The sequence below is a fragment of the Stylophora pistillata genome, chromosome 3 (assembly GCF_964205215.1).
Source record: "Stylophora pistillata chromosome 3, jaStyPist1.2, whole genome shotgun sequence".
Taxonomy (NCBI): Eukaryota; Metazoa; Cnidaria; class Anthozoa; order Scleractinia; family Pocilloporidae; genus Stylophora; species Stylophora pistillata.
The window spans coordinates 994393-1016743 of NC_142521.1; positions in this window are offsets into that span (position 1 = coordinate 994393).

Here is a 22351-nt window from a genome sequence, read left to right on the forward strand (position 1 = left end):
TCCTGCCAAATCACGGCAGCCGTAGTGGCACGCCTGCGAGTGAGAGGCTGTATACTATGAGGCACATGTGCTAAAGAAGGCGGTGAGCCTTGTACTCACGCCTGCCACTTCCACGAAACACATCACCACGCGGCCAAAAGCTATTCCCGGGTGCAGTAGATAGTCCCAGGGGAGTTGGGCAGTAGACGCGCACATCCTGCCAAGTCGCGGCGGCCGTAGTGGCACGCCTGCGAGTGAGAGGCTGTGCACTATGAGGCACATGTGCTAAAGAAGGCGGTGAGCCTTGTACTCACGCATGCCACTTCCACCAAACGCATGACAACGCCACCAAAATGAAATCCCAGGTGCACTAGACGCAGGGAAACCTCGGCAATAGACGCACAACTCCGGGAAAGCACGGGCGACGGAGTGGCATGCGTGAGAGTGAGAGGCTGTGCAAGGTGTACCGGCTGAGCCTTGTACTCATGCCTGCCCACTTCCACGATACACATCACCACGCGGCCAAAACGGATTCCCGGGTGCAGTAGATAGTCCCAGGGGAGTTGGAGAGTAGTCGGGCACCTCCTGCCAAATCACGGCAGCCGTAGTGGCACGCCTGCGAGTGAGAGGCTGTGCACTATGAGGCACATGTGCTAAAGAAGGCGGTGAGCCTTGTACTCACGCCTGCCACTTCCACGAAACACATCACCACGCGGCCAAAAGCTATTCCCGGGTGCAGTAGATAGTCCCAGGGGAGTTGGGCAGTAGACGCGCACATCCTGCCAAGTCGCGGCAGCCGTAGTGGCACGCCTGCGAGTGAGAGGCTGTGCACTATGAGGCACATGTGCTAAAGAAGGCGGTGAGCCTTGTACTCACGCATGCCACTTCCACCAAACGCATGACAACGCCACCAAAATGAAATCCCAGGTGCACTAGACGCAGGGAAACCTCGGCAATAGACGCGCAACTCCGGGAAAGCACGGGCGACGAAGTGGCATGCGTGAGAGTGAGAGGCTGTGCAAGGTGTAAGGGCTGAGCCTTGTACTCACGCCTGCCACTTCCACGAAACACATCACTACGCGGCAAGAACGGGTTCCCGGGTGCAGTAGATAGTCCCAGGGGAGTTGGAGAGTAGTCGGGCACCTCCTGCCAAATCACGGCAGCCGTAGTGGCACGCCTGCAATTGAGAGGCTGTGCACTGTGAGGCACATGTGCTAAAGAAGGCGGTCAGTCTTGTACTCACGCCTGCCACTTCCACGAAACACATCACCACGCGGCCAAAACGGATTCCCGGGTGCAGTAGATAGTCCCAGGGGGGTTGGAGAGTAGTCGGGCACCTCCTGCCAAATCACGGCGGCCGTAGTGGCACGCCTGCGAGTGAGAGGCTGTGCACTATGAGGCACATGTGCTAAAGAAGGCGGTGAGCCTTGTCCTCACGCCTGCCACTTCCACCAAACGCATGACAACGCCACCAAAATGAAATCCCAGGTGCACTAGACCCAGGGAAACCTCGGCAATAGACGCGCAACTCCGGGAAAGCACGGGCGACGGAGTGGCATGCGTGAGAGTGAGAGGCTGTGCAAGGTGTACGGGCTGAGCCTTGTACTCACGCCTGCCACTTCCACGAAACACATCACCACGCGGCCAAAACTTATTCCCGGGTGAAGTAGATAGTCCCAGGGGAGTTGGGGAGTAGGCGCGCACCTCCTGCCAGATCACGGCGGCCGTAGTGGGACGCCTGCGAGTGAGAGGCTGTGCACTATGAGGCACATGTGCTAAAGAAGGCGGTGAGCCTTGTACTCACGCCTGCCACTTCCACCAAACGCATGACAACGCCACCAAAATGAAATCCCAGGTGCACTAGACGCGGGGAAACCTCGGCAATAGACGCGCAACTCCGGGAAAGCACGGGCGACGAAGTGAAATGCGTGAGAGTGAGAGGCTGTGCAAGGTGTAAGGGCTGAGCCTTGTACTCACGCCTGCCACTTCCACGAAACACATCACTACGCGGCAAGAACGGGTTCCCGGGTGCAGTAGATAGTCCCAGGGGAGTTGGAGAGTAGTCGGGCACCTCCTGCCAAATCACGGCAGCCGTAGTGGCACGCCTGCAATTGAGAGGCTGTGCACTGTGAGGCACATGTGCTAAAGAAGGCGGTCAGTCTTGTACTCACGCCTCCCACTTCCACGAAACACATCACCACGCGGCCAAAACGGATTCCCGGGTGCAGTAGATAGTCCCAGGGGAGTTGGAGAGTAGTCGGGCACCTCCTGCCAAATCACGGCGGCCGTAGTGGCACGCCTGCGAGTGAGAGTCTGTGCACTATGAGGCACATGTGCTAAAGAAGGCGGTGAGCCTTGTCCTCACGCCTGCCACTTCCACCAAACGCATGACAACGCCACCAAAATGAAATCCCAGGTGCACTAGACCCAGGGAAACCTCGGCAATAGACGCACAACTCCGGGAAAGCACGGGCGACGGAGTGGCATGCGTGAGAGTGAGAGGCTGTGCAAGGTGTACCGGCTGAGCCTTGTACTCATGCCTGCCCACTTCCACGATACACATCACCACGCGGCCAAAACGGATTCCCGGGTGCAGTAGATAGTCCCAGGGGAGTTGGAGAGTAGTCGGGCACCTCCTGCCAAATCACGGCAGCCGTAGTGGCACGCCTGCGAGTGAGAGGCTGTGCACTATGAGGCACATGTGCTAAAGAAGGCGGTGAGCCTTGTACTCACGCCTGCCACTTCCACGAAACACATCACCACGCGGCCAAAAGCTATTCCCGGGTGCAGTAGATAGTCCCAGGGGAGTTGGGCAGTAGACGCGCACATCCTGCCAAGTCGCGGCGGCCGTAGTGGCACGCCTGCGAGTGAGAGGCTGTGCACTATGAGGCACATGTGCTAAAGAAGGCGGTGAGCCTTGTACTCACGCATGCCACTTCCACCAAACGCATGACAACGCCACCAAAATGAAATCCCAGGTGCATTAGACGCAGGGAAACCTCGGCAATAGACGCACAACTCCGGGAAAGCACGGGCGACGGAGTGGCATGCGTGAGAGTGAGAGGCTGTGCAAGGTGTACCGGCTGAGCCTTGTACTCATGCCTGCCCACTTCCACGATACACATCACCACGCGGCCAAAACGGATTCCCGGGTGCAGTAGATAGTCCCAGGGGAGTTGGAGAGTAGTCGGGCACCTCCTGCCAAATCACGGCAGCCGTAGTGGCACGCCTGCGAGTGAGAGGCTGTGCACTATGAGGCACATGTGCTAAAGAAGGCGGTGAGCCTTGTACTCACGCCTGCCACTTCCACGAAACACATCACCACGCGGCCAAAAGCTATTCCCGGGTGCAGTAGATAGTCCCAGGGGAGTTGGGCAGTAGACGCGCACATCCTGCCAAGTCGCGGCAGCCGTAGTGGCACGCCTGCGAGTGAGAGGCTGTGCACTATGAGGCACATGTGCTAAAGAAGGCGGTGAGCCTTGTACTCACGCATGCCACTTCCACCAAACGCATGACAACGCCACCAAAATGAAATCCCAGGTGCACTAGACCCAGGGAAACCTCGGCAATAGACGCGCAACTCCGGGAAAGCACGGGCGACGGAGTGGCATGCGTGAGAGTGAGAGGCTGTGCAAGGTGTACGGGCTGAGCCTTGTACTCACGCCTGCCACTTCCACGAAACACATCACCACGCGGCCAAAACTTATTCCCGGGTGAAGTAGATAGTCCCAGGGGAGTTGGGGAGTAGGCGCGCACCTCCTGCCAGATCACGGCGGCCGTAGTGGCACGCCTGCGAGTGAGAGGCTGTGCACTATGAGGCACATGTGCTAAAGAAGGCGGTGAGCCTTGTACTCACGCCTGCCACTTCCACCAAACGCATGACAACGCCACCAAAATGAAATCCCAGGTGCACTAGACGCAGGGAAACCTCGGCAATAGACGCGCAACTCCGGGAAAGCACGGGCGACGAAGTGGCATGCGTGAGAGTGAGAGGCTGTGCAAGGTGTAAGGGCTGAGCCTTGTACTCACGCCTGCCACTTCCACGAAACACATCACTACGCGGCAAGAACGGGTTCCCGGGTGCAGTAGATAGTCCCAGGGGAGTTGGAGAGTAGTCGGGCACCTCCTGCCAAATCACGGCAGCCGTAGTGGCACGCCTGCAATTGAGAGGCTGTGCACTGTGAGGCACATGTGCTAAAGAAGGCGGTCAGTCTTGTACTCACGCCTCCCACTTCCACGAAACACATCACCACGCGGCCAAAACGGATTCCCGGGTGCAGTAGATAGTCCCAGGGGAGTTGGAGAGTAGTCGGGCACCTCCTGCCAAATCACGGCGGCCGTAGTGGCACGCCTGCGAGTGAGAGTCTGTGCACTATGAGGCACATGTGCTAAAGAAGGCAGTGAGCCTTGTCCTCACGCCTGCCACTTCCACCAAACGCATGACAACGCCACCAAAATGAAATCCCAGGTGCACTAGACCCAGGGAAACCTCGGCAATAGACGCACAACTCCGGGAAAGCACGGGCGACGGAGTGGCATGCGTGAGAGTGAGAGGCTGTGCAAGGTGTACCGGCTGAGCCTTGTACTCATGCCTGCCCACTTCCACGATACACATCACCACGCGGCCAAAACGGATTCCCGGGTGCAGTAGATAGTCCCAGGGGAGTTGGAGAGTAGTCGGGCACCTCCTGCCAAATCACGGCAGCCGTAGTGGCACGCCTGCGAGTGAGAGGCTGTATACTATGAGGCACATGTGCTAAAGAAGGCGGTGAGCCTTGTACTCACGCCTGCCACTTCCACGAAACACATCACCACGCGGCCAAAAGCTATTCCCGGGTGCAGTAGATAGTCCCAGGGGAGTTGGGCAGTAGACGCGCACATCCTGCCAAGTCGCGGCGGCCGTAGTGGCACGCCTGCGAGTGAGAGGCTGTGCACTATGAGGCACATGTGCTAAAGAAGGCGGTGAGCCTTGTACTCACGCATGCCACTTCCACCAAACGCATGACAACGCCACCAAAATGAAATCCCAGGTGCATTAGACGCAGGGAAACCTCGGCAATAGACGCACAACTCCGGGAAAGCACGGGCGACGGAGTGGCATGCGTGAGAGTGAGAGGCTGTGCAAGGTGTACCGGCTGAGCCTTGTACTCATGCCTGCCCACTTCCACGATACACATCACCACGCGGCCAAAACGGATTCCCGGGTGCAGTAGATAGTCCCAGGGGAGTTGGAGAGTACTCGGGCACCTCCTGCCAAATCACGGCAGCCGTAGTGGCACGCCTGCGAGTGAGAGGCTGTGCACTATGAGGCACATGTGCTAAAGAAGGCGGTGAGCCTTGTACTCACGCCTGCCACTTCCACGAAACACATCACCACGCGGCCAAAAGCTATTCCCGGGTGCAGTAGATAGTCCCAGGGGAGTTGGGCAGTAGACGCGCACATCCTGCCAAGTCGCGGCAGCCGTAGTGGCACGCCTGCGAGTGAGAGGCTGTGCACTATGAGGCACATGTGCTAAAGAAGGCGGTGAGCCTTGTACTCACGCATGCCACTTCCACCAAACGCATGACAACGCCACCAAAATGAAATCCCAGGTGCACTAGACGCAGGGAAACCTCGGCAATAGACGCGCAACTCCGGGAAAGCACGGGCGACGAAGTGGCATGCGTGAGAGTGAGAGGCTGTGCAAGGTGTAAGGGCTGAGCCTTGTACTCACGCCTGCCACTTCCACGAAACACATCACTACGCGGCAAGAACGGGTTCCCGGGTGCAGTAGATAGTCCCAGGGGAGTTGGAGAGTAGTCGGGCACCTCCTGCCAAATCACGGCAGCCGTAGTGGCACGCCTGCAATTGAGAGGCTGTGCACTGTGAGGCACATGTGCTAAAGAAGGCGGTCAGTCTTGTACTCACGCCTGCCACTTCCACGAAACACATCACCACGCGGCCAAAACGGATTCCCGGGTGCAGTAGATAGTCCCAGGGGGGTTGGAGAGTAGTCGGGCACCTCCTGCCAAATCACGGCGGCCGTAGTGGCACGCCTGCGAGTGAGAGGCTGTGCACTATGAGGCACATGTGCTAAAGAAGGCGGTGAGCCTTGTCCTCACGCCTGCCACTTCCACCAAACGCATGACAACGCCACCAAAATGAAATCCCAGGTGCACTAGACCCAGGGAAACCTCGGCAATAGACGCACAACTCCGGGAAAGCACGGGCGACGGAGTGGCATGCGTGAGAGTGAGAGGCTGTGCAAGGTGTACCGGCTGAGCCTTGTACTCATGCCTGCCCACTTCCACGATACACATCACCACGCGGCCAAAACGGATTCCCGGGTGCAGTAGATAGTCCCAGGGGAGTTGGAGAGTAGTCGGGCACCTCCTGCCAAATCACGGCAGCCGTAGTGGCACGCCTGCGAGTGAGAGGCTGTGCACTATGAGGCACATGTGCTAAAGAAGGCGGTGAGCCTTGTACTCACGCCTGCCACTTCCACGAAACACATCACCACGCGGCCAAAAGCTATTCCCGGGTGCAGTAGATAGTCCCAGGGGAGTTGGGCAGTAGACGCGCACATCCTGCCAAGTCGCGGCGGCCGTAGTGGCACGCCTGCGAGTGAGAGGCTGTGCACTATGAGGCACATGTGCTAAAGAAGGCGGTGAGCCTTGTACTCACGCCTGCCACTTCCACCAAACGCATGACAACGCCACCAAAATGAAATCCCAGGTGCACTAGACCCAGGGAAACCTCGGCAATAGACGCGCAACTCCGGGAAAGCACGGGCGACGAAGTGGCATGCGTGAGAGTGAGAGGCTTTGCAAGGTGTAAGGGCTGAGCCTTGTACTCACGCCTGCCACTTCCACGAAACACATCACTACGCGGCAAGAACGGGTTCCCGGGTGCAGTAGATAGTCCCAGGGGAGTTGGAGAGTAGTCGGGCACCTCCTGCCAAATCACGGCAGCCGTAGTGGCACGCCTGCAATTGAGAGGCTGTGCACTGTGAGGCACATGTGCTAAAGAAGGCGGTCAGTCTTGTACTCACGCCTGCCACTTCCACGAAACACATCACCACGCGGCCAAAACGGATTCCCGGGTGCAGTAGATAGTCCCAGGGGAGTTGGGGAGTAGACGCGCACATCCTGCCAAGTCGCGGCAGCCGTAGTGGCACGCCTGCGAGTGAGAGGCTGTGCACTATGAGGCACATGTGCTAAAGAAGGCGGTGAGCCTTGTACTCACGCATGCCACTTCCACCAAACGCATGACAACACCACCAAAATGAAATCCCAGGTGCACTAGACCCAGGGAAACCTCGGCAATAGACGCGCAACTCCGGGAAAGCACGGGCGACGGAGTGGCATGCGTGAGAGTGAGAGGCTGTGCAAGGTGTACGGGCTGAGCCTTGTACTCACGCCTGCCACTTCCACGAAACACATCACCACGCGGCCAAAACTTATTCCCGGGTGAAGTAGATAGTCCCAGGGGAGTTGGGGAGTAGGCGCGCACCTCCTACCAGATCACGGCGGCCGTAGTGGCACGCCTGCGAGTGAGAGGCTGTGCACTATGAGGCACATGTGCTAAAGAAGGCGGTGAGCCTTGTACTCACGCCTGCCACTTCCACCAAACGCATGACAACGCCACCAAAATGAAATCCCAGGTGCACTAGACCCAGGGAAACCTCGGCAATAGACGCGCAACTCCGGGAAAGCACGGGCGACGAAGTGGCATGCGTGAGAGTGAGAGGCTGTGCAAGGTGTAAGGGCTGAGCCTTGTACTCACGCCTGCCACTTCCACGAAACACATCACTACGCGGCAAGAACGGGTTCCCGGGTGCAGTAGATAGTCCCAGGGGAGTTGGAGAGTAGTCGGGCACCTCCTGCCAAATCACGGCAGCCGTAGTGGCACGCCTGCAATTGAGAGGCTGTGCACTGTGAGGCACATGTGCTAAAGAAGGCGGTCAGTCTTGTACTCACGCCTGCCACTTCCACGAAACACATCACCACGCGGCCAAAACGGATTCCCGGGTGCAGTAGATAGTCCCAGGGGAGTTGGAGAGTAGTCGGGCACCTCCTGCCAAATCACGGCGGCCGTAGTGGCACGCCTGCGAGTGAGAGGCTGTGCACTATGAGGCACATGTGCTAAAGAAGGCGGTGAGCCTTGTCCTCACGCCTGCCACTTCCACCAAACGCATGACAACGCCACCAAAATAAAATCCCAGGTGCACTAGACCCAGGGAAACCTCGGCAATAGACGCACAACTCCGGGAAAGCACGGGCGACGGAGTGGCATGCGTGAGAGTGAGAGGCTGTGCAAGGTGTACCGGCTGAGCCTTGTACTCATGCCTGCCCACTTCCACGATACACATCACCACGCGGCCAAAACGGATTCCCGGGTGCAGTAGATAGTCCCAGGGGAGTTGGAGAGTAGTCGGGCACCTCCTGCCAAATCACGGCAGCCGTAGTGGCACGCCTGCGAGTGAGAGGCTGTGCACTATGAGGCACATGTGCTAAAGAAGGCGGTGAGCCTTGTACTCACGCCTGCCACTTCCACGAAACACATCACCACGCGGCCAAAAGCTATTCCCGGGTGCAGTAGATAGTCCCAGGGGAGTTGGGCAGTAGACGCGCACATCCTGCCAAGTCGCGGCAGCCGTAGTGGCACGCCTGCGAGTGAGAGGCTGTGCACTATGAGGCACATGTGCTAAAGAAGGCGGTGAGCCTTGTACTCACGCATGCCACTTCCACCAAACGCATGACAACGCCACCAAAATGAAATCCCAGGTGCACTAGACCCAGGGAAACCTCGGCAATAGACGCGCAACTCCGGGAAAGCACAGGCGACGGAGTGGCATGCGTGAGAGTGAGAGGCTGTGCAAGGTGTACGGGCTGAGCCTTGTACTCACGCCTGCCACTTCCACGAAACACATCACCACGCGGCCAAAACTTATTCCCGGGTGAAGTAGATAGTCCCAGGGGAGTTGGGGAGTAGGCGCGCACCTCCTGCCAGATCACGGCGGCCGTAGTGGCACGCCTGCGAGTGAGAGGCTGTGCACTATGAGGCACATGTGCTAAAGAAGGCGGTGAGCCTTGTACTCACGCCTGCCACTTCCACCAAACGCATGACAACGCCACCAAAATGAAATCCCAGGTGCACTAGACGCAGGGAAACCTCGGCAATAGACGCGCAACTCCGGGAAAGCACGGGCGACGAAGTGGCATGCGTGAGAGTGAGAGGCTGTGCAAGGTGTAAGGGCTGAGTCTTGTACTCACGCCTGCCACTTCCACGAAACACATCACTACGCGGCAAGAACGGGTTCCTGGGTGCAGTAGATAGTCCCAGGGGAGTTGGAGAGTAGTCGGGCACCTCCTGCCAAATCACGGCAGCCGTAGTGGCACGCCTGCAATTGAGAGGCTGTGCACTGTGAGGCACATGTGCTGAAGAAGGCGGTCAGTCTTGTACTCACGCCTGCCACTTCCACGAAACACATCACCACGCGGCCAAAACGGATTCCCGGGTGCAGTAGATAGTCCCAGGGGAGTTGGAGAGTAGTCGGGCACCTCCTGCCAAATCACGGCGGCCGTAGTGGCACGCCTGCGAGTGAGAGGCTGTGCACTATGAGGCACATGTGCTAAAGAAGGCGGTGAGCCTTGTCCTCACGCCTGCCACTTCCACCAAAGGCATGACAACGCCACCAAAATGAAATCCCAGGTGCACTAGACCCAGGGAAACCTCGGCAATAGACGCACAACTCCGGGAAAGCACGGGCGACGGAGTGGCATGCGTGAGAGTGAGAGGCTGTGCAAGGTGTACCGGCTGAGCCTTGTACTCATGCCTGCCCACTTCCACGATACACATCACCACGCGGCCAAAACGGATTCCCGGGTGCAGTAGATAGTCCCAGGGGAGTTGGAGAGTAGTCGGGCACCTCCTGCCAAATCACGGCAGCCGTAGTGGCACGCCTGCGAGTGAGAGGCTGTGCACTATGAGGCACATGTGCTAAAGAAGGCGGTGAGCCTTGTACTCACGCCTGCCACTTCCACGAAACACATCACCACGCGGCCAAAAGCTATTCCCGGGTGCACTAGATAGTCCCAGGGGAGTTGGGCAGTAGACGCGCACATCCTGCCAAGTCGCGGCGGCCGTAGTGGCACGCCTGCGAGTGAGAGGCTGTGCACTATGAGGCACATGTGCTAAAGAAGGCGGTGAGCCTTGTACTCACGCATGCCACTTCCACCAAACGCATGACAACGCCACCAAAATGAAATCCCAGGTGCACTAGACGCAGGGAAACCTCGGCAATAGACGCACAACTCCGGGAAAGCACGGGCGACGGAGTGGCATGCGTGAGAGTGAGAGGCTGTGCAAGGTGTACCGGCTGAGCCTTGTACTCATGCCTGCCCACTTCCACGATACACATCACCACGCGGCCAAAACGGATTCCCGGGTGCAGTAGATAGTCCCAGGGGAGTTGGAGAGTAGTCGGGCACCTCCTGCCAAATCACGGCAGCCGTAGTGGCACGCCTGCGAGTTAGAGGCTGTGCACTATGAGGCACATGTGCTAAAGAAGGCGGTGAGCCTTGTACTCACGCCTGCCACTTCCACGAAACACATCACCACGCGGCCAAAAGCTATTCCCGGGTGCAGTAGATAGTCCCAGGGGAGTTGGGCAGTAGACGCGCACATCCTACCAAGTCGCGGCAGCCGTAGTGGCACGCCTGCGAGTGAGAGGCTGTGCACTATGAGGCACATGTGCTAAAGAAGGCGGTGAGCCTTGTACTCACGCATGCCACTTCCACCAAACGCATGAAAACGCAACCAAAATGAAATCCCAGGTGCACTAGACCCAGGGAAACCTCGGCAGTAGACGCGCAACTCCGGGAAAGCACGGGCGACGGAGTGGCATGCGTGAGAGTGAGAGGCTGTGCAAGGTGTACGGGCTGAGCCTTGTACTCACGCCTGCCACTTCCACGAAACACATCACCACGCGGCCAAAACTTATTCCCGGGTGAAGTAGATAGTCCCAGGGAAGTTGGGGAGTAGGCGCGCACCTCCTGCCAGATCACGGCGGCCGTAGTGGCACGCCTGCGAGTGAGAGGCTGTGCACTATGAGGCACATGTGCTAAAGAAGGCGGTGAGCCTTGTACTCACGCCTGCCACTTCCACCAAACGCATGACAACGCCACCAAAATGAAATCCCAGGTGCACTAGACGCAGGGAAACCTCGGCAATAGACGCGCAACTCCGGGAAAGCACGGGCGACGAAGTGGCATGCGTGAGAGTGAGAGGCTGTGCAAGGTGTAAGGGCTGAGCCTTGTACTCACGCCTGCCACTTCCACGAAACACATCACTACGCGGCAAGAACGGGTTCCCGGGTGCAGTAGATAGTCCCAGGGGAGTTGGAGAGTAGTCGGGCACCTCCTGCCAAATCACGGCAGCCGTAGTGGCACGCCTGCAATTGAGAGGCTGTGCACTGTGAGGCACATGTGCTAAAGAGGGCGGTCAGTCTTGTACTCACGCCTGCCACTTCCACGAAACACATCACCACGCGGCCAAAACGGATTCCCGGGTGCAGTAGATAGTCCCAGGGGGGTTGGAGAGTAGTCGGGCACCTCCTGCCAAATCACGGCGGCCGTAGTGGCACGCCTGCGAGTGAGAGGCTGTGCACTATGAGGCACATGTGCTAAAGAAGGCGGTGAGCCTTGTCCTCACGCCTGCCACTTCCACCAAACGCATGACAACGCCACCAAAATGAAATCCCAGGTGCACTAGACCCAGGGAAACCTCGGCAATAGACGCACAACTCCGGGAAAGCACGGGCGACGGAGTGGCATGCGTGAGAGTGAGAGGCTGTGCAAGGTGTACCGGCTGAGCCTTGTACTCATGCCTGCCCACTTCCACGATACACATCACCACGCGGCCAAAACGGATTCCCGGGTGCAGTAGATAGTCCCAGGGGAGTTGCAGAGTAGTCGGGCACCTCCTGCCAAATCACGGCAGCCGTAGTGGCACGCCTGCGAGTGAGAGGCTGTGCACTATGAGGCACATGTGCTAAAGAAGGCGGTGAGCCTTGTACTCACGCCTGCCACTTCCACGAAACACATCACCACGCGGCCAAAAGCTATTCCCGGGTGCAGTAGATAGTCCCAGGGGAGTTGGGCAGTAGACGCGCACATCCTGCCAAGTCGCGGCGGCCGTAGTGGCACGCCTGCGAGTGAGAGGCTGTGCACTATGAGGCACATGTGCTAAAGAAGGCGGTGAGCCTTGTACTCACGCATGCCACTTCCACCAAACGCATGACAACGCCACCAAAATGAAATCCCAGGTGCACTAGACGCAGTGAAACCTCGGCAATAGACGCACAACTCCGGGAAAGCACGGGCGACGGAGTGGCATGCGTGAGAGTGAGAGGCTGTGCAAGGTGTACCGGCTGAGCCTTAAACTCATGCCTGCCCACTTCCACGATACACATCACCACGCGGCCAAAACGGATTCCCGGGTGCAGTAGATAGTCCCAGGGGAGTTGGAGAGTAGTCGGGCACCTCCTGCCAAATCACGGCAGCCGTAGTGGCACGCCTGCGAGTGAGAGGCTGTGCACTATGAGGCACATGTGCTAAAGAAGGCGGTGAGCCTTGTACTCACGCCTGCCACTTCCACGAAACACATCACCACGCGGCCAAAAGCTATTCCCGGGTGCAGTAGATAGTCCCAGGGGAGTTGGGCAGTAGACGCGCACATCCTGCCAAGTCGCGGCAGCCGTAGTGGCACGCCTGCGAGTGAGAGGCTGTGCACTATGAGGCACATGTGCTAAAGAAGGCGGTGAGCCTTGTACTCACGCATGCCACTTCCACCAAACGCATGACAACGCCACCAAAATGAAATCCCAGGTGCACTAGACCCAGGGAAACCTCGGCAATAGACGCGCAACTCCGGGAAAGCACGGGCGACGGAGTGGCATGCGTGAGAGTGAGAGGCTGTGCAAGGTGTACGGGCTGAGCCTTGTACTCACGCCTGCCACTTCCACGAAACACATCACCACGCGGCCAAAACTTATTCCCGGGTGAAGTAGATAGTCCCAGGAGAGTTGGGGAGTAGGCGCGCACCTCCTGCCAGATCACGGCGGCCGTAGTGGCACGCCTGCGAGTGAGAGGCTGTGCACTATGAGGCACATGTGCTAAAGAAGGCGGTGAGCCTTGTACTCACGCCTGCCACTTCCACCAAACGCATGACAACGCCACCAAAATGAAATCCCAGGTGCACTAGACCCAGGGAAACCTCGGCAATAGACGCACAACTCCGGGAAAGCACGGGCGACGGAGTGGCATGCGTGAGAGTGAGAGGCTGTGCAAGGTGTACCGGCTGAGCCTTGTACTCATGCCTGCCCACTTCCACGATACACATTACCACGCGGCCAAAACGGATTCCCGGGTGCAGTAGATAGTCCCAGGGGAGTTGGAGAGTAGTCGGGCACCTCCTGCCAAATCACGGCAGCCGTAGTGGCACGCCTGCGAGTGAGAGGCTGTGCACTATGAGGCACATGTGCTAAAGAAGGCGGTGAGCCTTGTACTCACGCCTGCCACTTCCACGAAACACATCACCACGCGGCCAAAAGCTATTCCCGGGTGCAGTAGATAGTCCCAGGGGAGTTGGGCAGTAGACGCGCACATCCTGCCAAGTCGCGGCGGCCGTAGTGGCACGCCTGCGAGTGAGAGGCTGTGCACTATGAGGCACATGTGCTAAAGAAGGCGGTGAGCCTTGTACTCACGCATGCCACTTCCACCAAACGCATGACAACGCCACCAAAATGAAATCCCAGGTGTACTAGACGCAGGGAAACCTCGGCAATAGACGCACAACTCCGGGAAAGCACGGGCGACGGAGTGGCATGCGTGAGAGTGAGAGGCTGTGCAAGGTGTACCGGCTGAGCCTTGTACTCATGCCTGCCCACTTCCACGATACACATCACCACGCGGCCAAAACGGATTCCCGGGTGCAGTAGATAGTCCCAGGGGAGTTGGAGAGTAGTCGGGCACCTCCTGCCAAATCACGGCAGCCGTAGTGGCACGCCTGCGAGTTAGAGGCTGTGCACTATGAGGCACATGTGCTAAAGAAGGCGGTGAGCCTTGTACTCACGCCTGCCACTTCCACGAAACACATCACCACGCGGCCAAAAGCTATTCCCGGGTGCAGTAGATAGTCCCAGGGGAGTTGGGCAGTAGACGCGCACATCCTGCCAAGTCGCGGCAGCCGTAGTGGCACGCCTGCGAGTGAGAGGCTGTGCACTATGAGGCACATGTGCTAAAGAAGGCGGTGAGCCTTGTACTCACGCATGCCACTTCCACCAAACGCATGACAACGCCACCAAAATGAAATCCCAGGTGCACTAGACCCAGGGAAACCTCGGCAATAGACGCGCAACTCCGGGAAAGCACGGGCGACGGAGTGGCATGCGTGAGAGTGAGAGGCTGTGCAAGGTGTACGGGCTGAGCCTTGTACTCACGCCTGCCACTTCCACGAAACACATCACCACGCGGCCAAAACTTATTCCCGGGTGAAGTAGATAGTCCCAGGGGAGTTGGGGAGTAGGCGCGCACCTCCTGCCAGATCACGGCGGCCGTAGTGGCACGCCTGCGAGTGAGAGGCTGTGCACTATGAGGCACATGTGCTAAAGAAGGCGGTGAGCCTTGTACTCACGCCTGCCACTTCCACCAAACGCATGACAACGCCACCAAAATGAAATCCCAGGTGCACTAGACGCAGGGAAACCTCGGCAATAGACGCGCAACTCCGGGAAAGCACGGGCGACGAAGTGGCATGCGTGAGAGTGAGAGGCTGTGCAAGGTGTAAGGGCTTAGCCTTGTACTCACGCCTGCCACTTCCACGAAACACATCACTACGCGGCAAGAACGGGTTCCCGGGTGCAGTAGATAGTCCCAGGGGAGTTGGAGAGTAGTCGGGCACCTCCTGCCAAATCACGGCAGCCGTAGTGGCACGCCTGCAATTGAGAGGCTGTGCACTGTGAGGCACATGTGCTAAAGAAGGTGGTCAGTCTTGTACTCACGCCTGCCACTTCCACGAAACACATCACCACGCGGCCAAAACGGATTCCCGGGTGCAGTAGATAGTCCCAGGGGAGTTGGAGAGTAGTCGGGCACCTCCTGCCAAATCACGGCGGCCGTAGTGGCACGCCTGCGAGTGAGAGGCTGTGCACTATGAGGCACATGTGCTAAAGAAGGCGGTGAGCCTTGTCCTCACGCCTGCCACTTCCACCAAACGCATGACAACGCCACCAAAATGAAATCCCAGGTGCACTAGACCCAGGGAAACCTCGGCAATAGACGCACAACTCCGGGAAAGCACGGGCGACGGAGTGGCATGCGTGAGAGTGAGAGGCTGTGCAAGGTGTACCGGCTGAGCCTTGTACTCATGCCTGCCCACTTCCACGATACACATCACCACGCGGCCAAAACGGATTCCCGGGTGCAGTAGATAGTCCCAGGGGAGTTGGAGAGTAGTCGGGCACCTCCTGCCAAATCACGGCAGCCGTAGTGGCACGCCTGCGAGTGAGAGGCTGTGCACTATGAGGCACATGTGCTAAAGAAGGCGGTGAGCCTTGTACTCACGCCTGCCACTTCCACGAAACACATCACCACGCGGCCAAAAGCTATTCCCGGGTGCAGTAGATAGTCCCAGGGGAGTTGGGCAGTAGACGCGCACATCCTGCCAAGTCGCGGCGGCCGTAGTGGCACGCCTGCGAGTGAGAGGCTGTGCACTATGAGGCACATGTGCTAAAGAAGGCGGTGAGCCTTGTACTCACGCATGCCACTTCCACCAAACGCATGACAACGCCACCAAAATGAACTCCCAGGTGCACTAGACGCAGGGAAACCTCGGCAATAGACGCACAACTCCGGGAAAGCACGGGCGACGGAGTGGCATGCGTGAGAGTGAGAGGCTGTGCAAGGTGTACCGGCTGAGCCTTGTACTCATGCCTGCCCACTTCCACGATACACATCACCACGCGGCCAAAACGGATTCCCGGGTGCAGTAGATAGTCCCAGGGGAGTTGGAGAGTAGTCGGGCACCTCCTGCCAAATCACGGCAGCCGTAGTGGCACGCCTGCGAGTGAGAGGCTGTGCACTATGAGGCACATGTGCTAAAGAAGGCGGTGAGCCTTGTACTCACGCCTGCCACTTCCACGAAACACATCACCACGCGGCCAAAAGCTATTCCCGGGTGCAGTAGATAGTCCCAGGGGAGTTGGGCAGTAGACGCGCACATCCTGCCAAGTCGCGGCAGCCGTAGTGGCACGCCTGCGAGTGAGAGGCTGTGCACTATGAGGCACATGTGCTAAAGAAGGCGGTGAGCCTTGTACTCACGCATGCCACTTCCACCAAACGCATGACAACGCCACCAAAATGAAATCCCAGGTGCACTAGACCCAGGGAAACCTCGGCAATAGACGCGCAACTCCGGGAAAGCACGGGCGACGGAGTGGCATGCGTGAGAGTGAGAGGCTGTGCAAGGTGTACGGGCTGAGCCTTGTACTCACGCCTGCCACTTCCACGAAACACATCACCACGCGGCCAAAACTTATTCCCGGGTGAAGTAGATAGTCCCAGGGGAGTTGGGGAGTAGGCGCGCACCTCCTGCCAGATCACGGCGGCCGTAGTGGCACGCCTGCGAGTGAGAGGCTGTGCACTATGAGGCACATGTGCTAAAGAAGGCGGTGAGCCTTGTACTCACGCCTGCCACTTCCACCAAACGCATGACAACGCCACCAAAATGAAATCCCAGGTGCACTAGACGCAGGGAAACCTCGGCAATAGACGCGCAACTCCGGGAAAGCACGGGCGACGGAGTGGCATGCGTGAGAGTGAGAGGCTGTGCAAGGTGTACGGGCTGAGCCTTGTACTCACGCCTGCCACTTCCACGATACACATCACCACGCGGCCAAAACGGATTCCCGGGTGCAGTAGATAGTCCCAGGGGAGTTGGAGAGTAGTCGGGCACCTCTTGCCAAATCACGGCAGCCGTAGTGGCACGCCTGCGAGTGAGAGGCTGTGCACTATGAGGCACATGTGCTAAAGAAGGCGGTGAGCCTTGTACTCACGCCTGCCACTTCCACCAAACGCATGACAACGCCACCAAAATGAAATCCCAGGTGCACTAGACCCAGGGAAACCTCGGCAATAGACGCGCAACTCCGGGAAAGCACGGGCGACCAAGTGGCATGCGTGAGAGTGAGAGGCTGTGCAAGGTGTAAGGGCTGAGCCTTGTACTCACGCCTGCCACTTCCACGAAACACATCACTACGCGGCAAGAACGGGTTCCCGGGTGCAGTAGATAGTCCCAGGGGAGTTGGAGAGTAGTCGGGCACCTCCTGCCAAATCACGGCAGCCGTAGTGGCACGCCTGCAATTGAGAGGCTGTGCACTGTGAGGCACATGTGCTAAAGAAGGCGGTCAGTCTTGTACTCACGCCTGCCACTTCCACGAAACACATCACCACGCGGCCAAAACGGATTCCCGGGTGCAGTAGATAGTCCCAGGGGAGTTGGAGAGTAGTCGGGCACCTCCTGCCAAATCACGGCGGCCGTAGTGGCACGCCTGCGAGTGAGAGGCTGTGCACTATGAGGCACATGTGCTAAAGAAGGCGGTGAGCCTTGTCCTCACGCCTGCCACTTCCACCAAACGCATGACAACGCCACCAAAATGAAATCCCAGGTGCACTAGACCCAGGGAAACCTCGGCAATAGACGCACAACTCCGGGAAAGCACGGGCGACGGAGTGGCATGCGTGAGAGTGAGAGGCTGTGCAAGGTGTACCGGCTGAGCCTTGTACTCATGCCTGCCCACTTCCACGATACACATCACCACGCGGCCAAAACGGATTCCCGGGTGCAGTAGATAGTCCCAGGGGAGTTGGAGAGTAGTCGGGCACCTCCTGCCAAATCACGGCAGCCGTAGTGGCACGCCTGCGAGTGAGAGGCTGTGCACTATGAGGCACATGTGCTAAAGAAGGCGGTGAGCCTTGTACTCACGCCTGCCACTTCCACGAAACACATCACCACGCGGCCAAAAGCTATTCCCGGGTGCAGTAGATAGTCCCAGGGGAGTTGGGGAGTAGACGCGCACATCCTGCCAAGTCGCGGCGGCCGTAGTGGCACGCCTGCGAGTGAGAGGCTGTGCACTATGAGGCACATGTGCTAAAGAAGGCGGTGAGCCTTGTACTCACGCATGCCACTTCCACCAAACGCATGACAACGCCACCAAAATGAAATCCCAGGTGCACTAGACGCAGGGAAACCTCGGCAATAGACGCACAACTCCGGGAAAGCACGGGCGACGGAGTGGCATGCGTGAGAGTGAGAGGCTGTGCAAGGTGTACCGGCTGAGCCTTGTACTCATGCCTGCCCACTTCCACGATACACATCACCACGCGGCCAAAACGGATTCCCGGGTGCAGTAGATAGTCCCAGGGGAGTTGGAGAGTAGTCGGGCACCTCCTGCCAAATCACGGCAGCCGTAGTGGCACGCCTGCGAGTGAGAGGCTGTGCACTATGAGGCACATGTGCTAAAGAAGGCGGTGAGCCTTGTACTCACGCCTGCCACTTCCACGAAACACATCACCACGCGGCCAAAAGCTATTCCCGGGTGCAGTAGATAGTCCCAGGGGAGTTGGGCAGTAGACGCGCACATCCTGCCAAGTCGCGGCAGCCGTAGTGGCACGCCTGCGAGTGAGAGGCTGTGCACTATGAGGCACATGTGCTAAAGAAGGCGGTGAGCCTTGTACTCACGCATGCCACTTCCACCAAACGCATGACAACGCCACCAAAATGAAATCCCAGGTGCACTAGACCCAGGGAAACCTCGGCAATAGACGCGCAACTCCGGGAAAGCACGGGCGACGGAGTGGCATGCGTGAGAGTGAGAGGCTGTGCAAGGTGTACGGGCTGAGCCTTGTACTCACGCCTGCCACTTCCACGAAACACATCACCACGCGGCCAAAACTTATTCCCGGGTGAAGTAGATAGTCCCAGGGGAGTTGGGGAGTAGGCGCGCACCTCCTGCCAGATCACGGCGGCCGTAGTGGCACGCCTGCGAGTGAGAGGCTGTGCACTATGAGGCACATGTGCTAAAGAAGGCGGTGAGCCTTGTACTCACGCCTGCCACTTCCACCAAACGCATGACAACGCCACCAAAATGAAATCCCAGGTGCACTAGACGCAGGGAAACCTCGGCAATAGACGCGCAACTCCGGGAAAGCACGGGCGACGAAGTGGCATGCGTGAGAGTGAGAGGCTGTGCAAGGTGTAAGGGCTGAGCCTTGTACTCACGCCTGCCACTTCCACGAAACACATCACTACGCGGCAAGAACGGGTTCCCGGGTGCAGTAGATAGTCCCAGGGGAGTTGGAGAGTAGTCGGGCACCTCCTGCCAAATCACGGCAGCCGTAGTGGCACGCCTGCAATTGAGAGGCTGTGCACTGTGAGGCACATGTGCTAAAGAAGGCGGTCAGTCTTGTACTCACGCCTGCCACTTCCACGAAACACATCACCACGCGGCCAAAACGGATTCCCGGGTGCAGTAGATAGTCCCAGGGGAGTTGGAGAGTAGTCGGGCACCTCCTGCCAAATCACGGCGGCCGTAGTGGCACGCCTGCGAGTGAGAGGCTGTGCACTATGAGGCACATGTGCTAAAGAAGGCGGTGAGCCTTGTCCTCACGCCTGCCACTTCCACCAAACGCATGACAACGCCACCAAAATGAAATCCCAGGTGCACTAGACCCAGGGAAACCTCGGCAATAGACGCACAACTCCGGGAAAGCACGGGCGACGGAGTGGCATGCGTGAGAGTGAGAGGCTGTGCAAGGTGTACCGGCTGAGCCTTGTACTCATGCCTGCCCACTTCCACGATACACATCACCACGCGGCCAAAACGGATTCCCGGGTGCAGTAGATAGTCCCAGGGGAGTTGGAGAGTAGTCGGGCACCTCCTGCCAAATCACGGCAGCCGTAGTGGCACGCCTGCGAGTGAGAGGCTGTGCACTATGAGGCACATGTGCTAAATAAGGCGGTGAGCCTTGTACTCACGCCTGCCACTTCCACGAAACACATCACCACGCGGCCAAAAGCTATTCCCGGGTGCAGTAGATAGTCCCAGGGGAGTTGGGCAGTAGACGCGCACATCCTGCCAAGTCGCGGCGGCCGTAGTGGCACGCCTGCGAGTGAGAGGCTGTGCACTATGAGGCACATGTGCTAAAGAAGGCGGTGAGCCTTGTACTCACGCATGCCACTTCCACCAAACGCATGACAACGCCACCAAAATGAAATCCCAGGTGCACTAGACGCAGGGAAACCTCGGCAATAGACGCACAACTCCGGGAAAGCACGGGCGACGGAGTGGCATGCGTGAGAGTGAGAGGCTGTGCAAGGTGTACCGGCTGAGCCTTGTACTCATGCCTGCCCACTTCCACGATACACATCACCACGCGGCCAAAACGGATTCCCGGGTGCAGTAGATAGTCCCAGGGGAGTTGGAGAGTAGTCGGGCACCTCCTGCCAAATCATGGCAGCCGTAGTGGCACGCCTGCGAGTGAGAGGCTGTGCACTATGAGGCACATGTGCTAAAGAAGGCGGTGAGCCTTGTACTCACGCCTGCCACTTCCACGAAACACATCACCACGCGGCCAAAAGCTATTCCCGGGTGCAGTAGATAGTCCCAGGGGAGTTGGGCAGTAGACGCGCACATCCTGCCAAGTCGCGGCAGCCGTAGTGGCACGCCTGCGAGTGAGAGGCTGTGCACTATGAGGCACATGTGCTAAAGAAGGCGGTGAGCCTTGTACTCACGCATGCCACTTCCACCAAACGCATGACAACGCCACCAAAATGAAATCCCAGGTGCACTAGACCCAGGGAAACCTCGGCAATAGACGCGCAACTCCGGGAAAGCACGGGCGACGGAGTGGCATGCGTGAGAGTGAGAGGCTGTGCAAGGTGTACGGGCTGAGCCTTGTACTCACGCCTGCCACTTCCACGAAACACATCACCACGCGGCCAAAACTTATTCCCGGGTGAAGTAGATAGTCCCAGGGGAGTTGGGGAGTAGGCGCGCACCTCCTGCCAGATCACGGCGGCCGTAGTGGCACGCCTGCGAGTGAGAGGCTGTGCACTATGAGGCACATGTGCTAAAGAAGGCGGTGAGCCTTGTACTCACGCCTGCCACTTCCACCAAACGCATGACAACGCCACCAAAATGAAATCCCAGGTGCACTAGACGCAGGGAAACCTCGGCAATAGACGCGCAACTCCGGGAAAGCACGGGCGACGAAGTGGCATGCGTGAGAGTGAGAGGCTGTGCAAGGTGTAAGGGCTGAGCCTTGTACTCACGCCTGCCACTTCCACGAAACACATCACTACGCGGCAAGAACGGGTTCCCGGGTGCAGTAGATAGTCCCAGGGGAGTTGGAGAGTAGTCGGGCACCTCCTGCCAAATCACGGCAGCCGTAGTGGCACGCCTGCAATTGAGAGGCTGTGCACTGTGAGGCACATGTGCTAAAGAAGGCGGTCAGTCTTGTACTCACGCCTGCCACTTCCACGAAACACATCACCACGCGGCCAAAACGGATTCCCGGGTGCAGTAGATAGTCCCAGGGGAGTTGGAGAGTAGTCGGGCACCTCCTGCCAAATCACGGCGGCCGTAGTGGCACGCCTGCGAGTGAGAGGCTGTGCACTATGAGGCACATGTGCTAAAGAAGGCGGTGAGCCTTGTCCTCACGCCTGCCACTTCCACCAAACGCATGACAACGCCACCAAAATGAAATCCCAGGTGCACTAGACCCAGGGAAACCTCGGCAATAGACGCACAACTCCGGGAAAGCACGGGCGACGGAGTGGCATGCGTGAGAGTGAGAGGCTGTGCAAGGTGTACCGGCTGAGCCTTGTACTCATGCCTGCCCACTTCCACGATACACATCACCACGCGGCCAAAACGGATTCCCGGGTGCAGTAGATAGTCCCAAGGGAGTTGGAGAGTAGTCGGGCACCTCCTGCCAAATCACGGCAGCCGTAGTGGCACGCCTGCGAGTGAGAGGCTGTGCACTATGAGGCACATGTGCTAAAGAAGGCGGTGAGCCTTGTACTCACGCCTGCCACTTCCACGAAACACATCACCACGCGGCCAAAAGCTATTCCCGGGTGCAGTAGATAGTCCCAGGGGAGTTGGGCAGTAGACGCGCACATCCTGCCAAGTCGCGGCGGCCGTAGTGGCACGCCTGCGAGTGAGAGGCTGTGCACTATGAGGCACATGTGCTAAAGAAGGCGGTGAGCCTTGTACTCACGCCTGCCACTTCCACCAAACGCATGACAACGCCACCAAAATGAAATCCC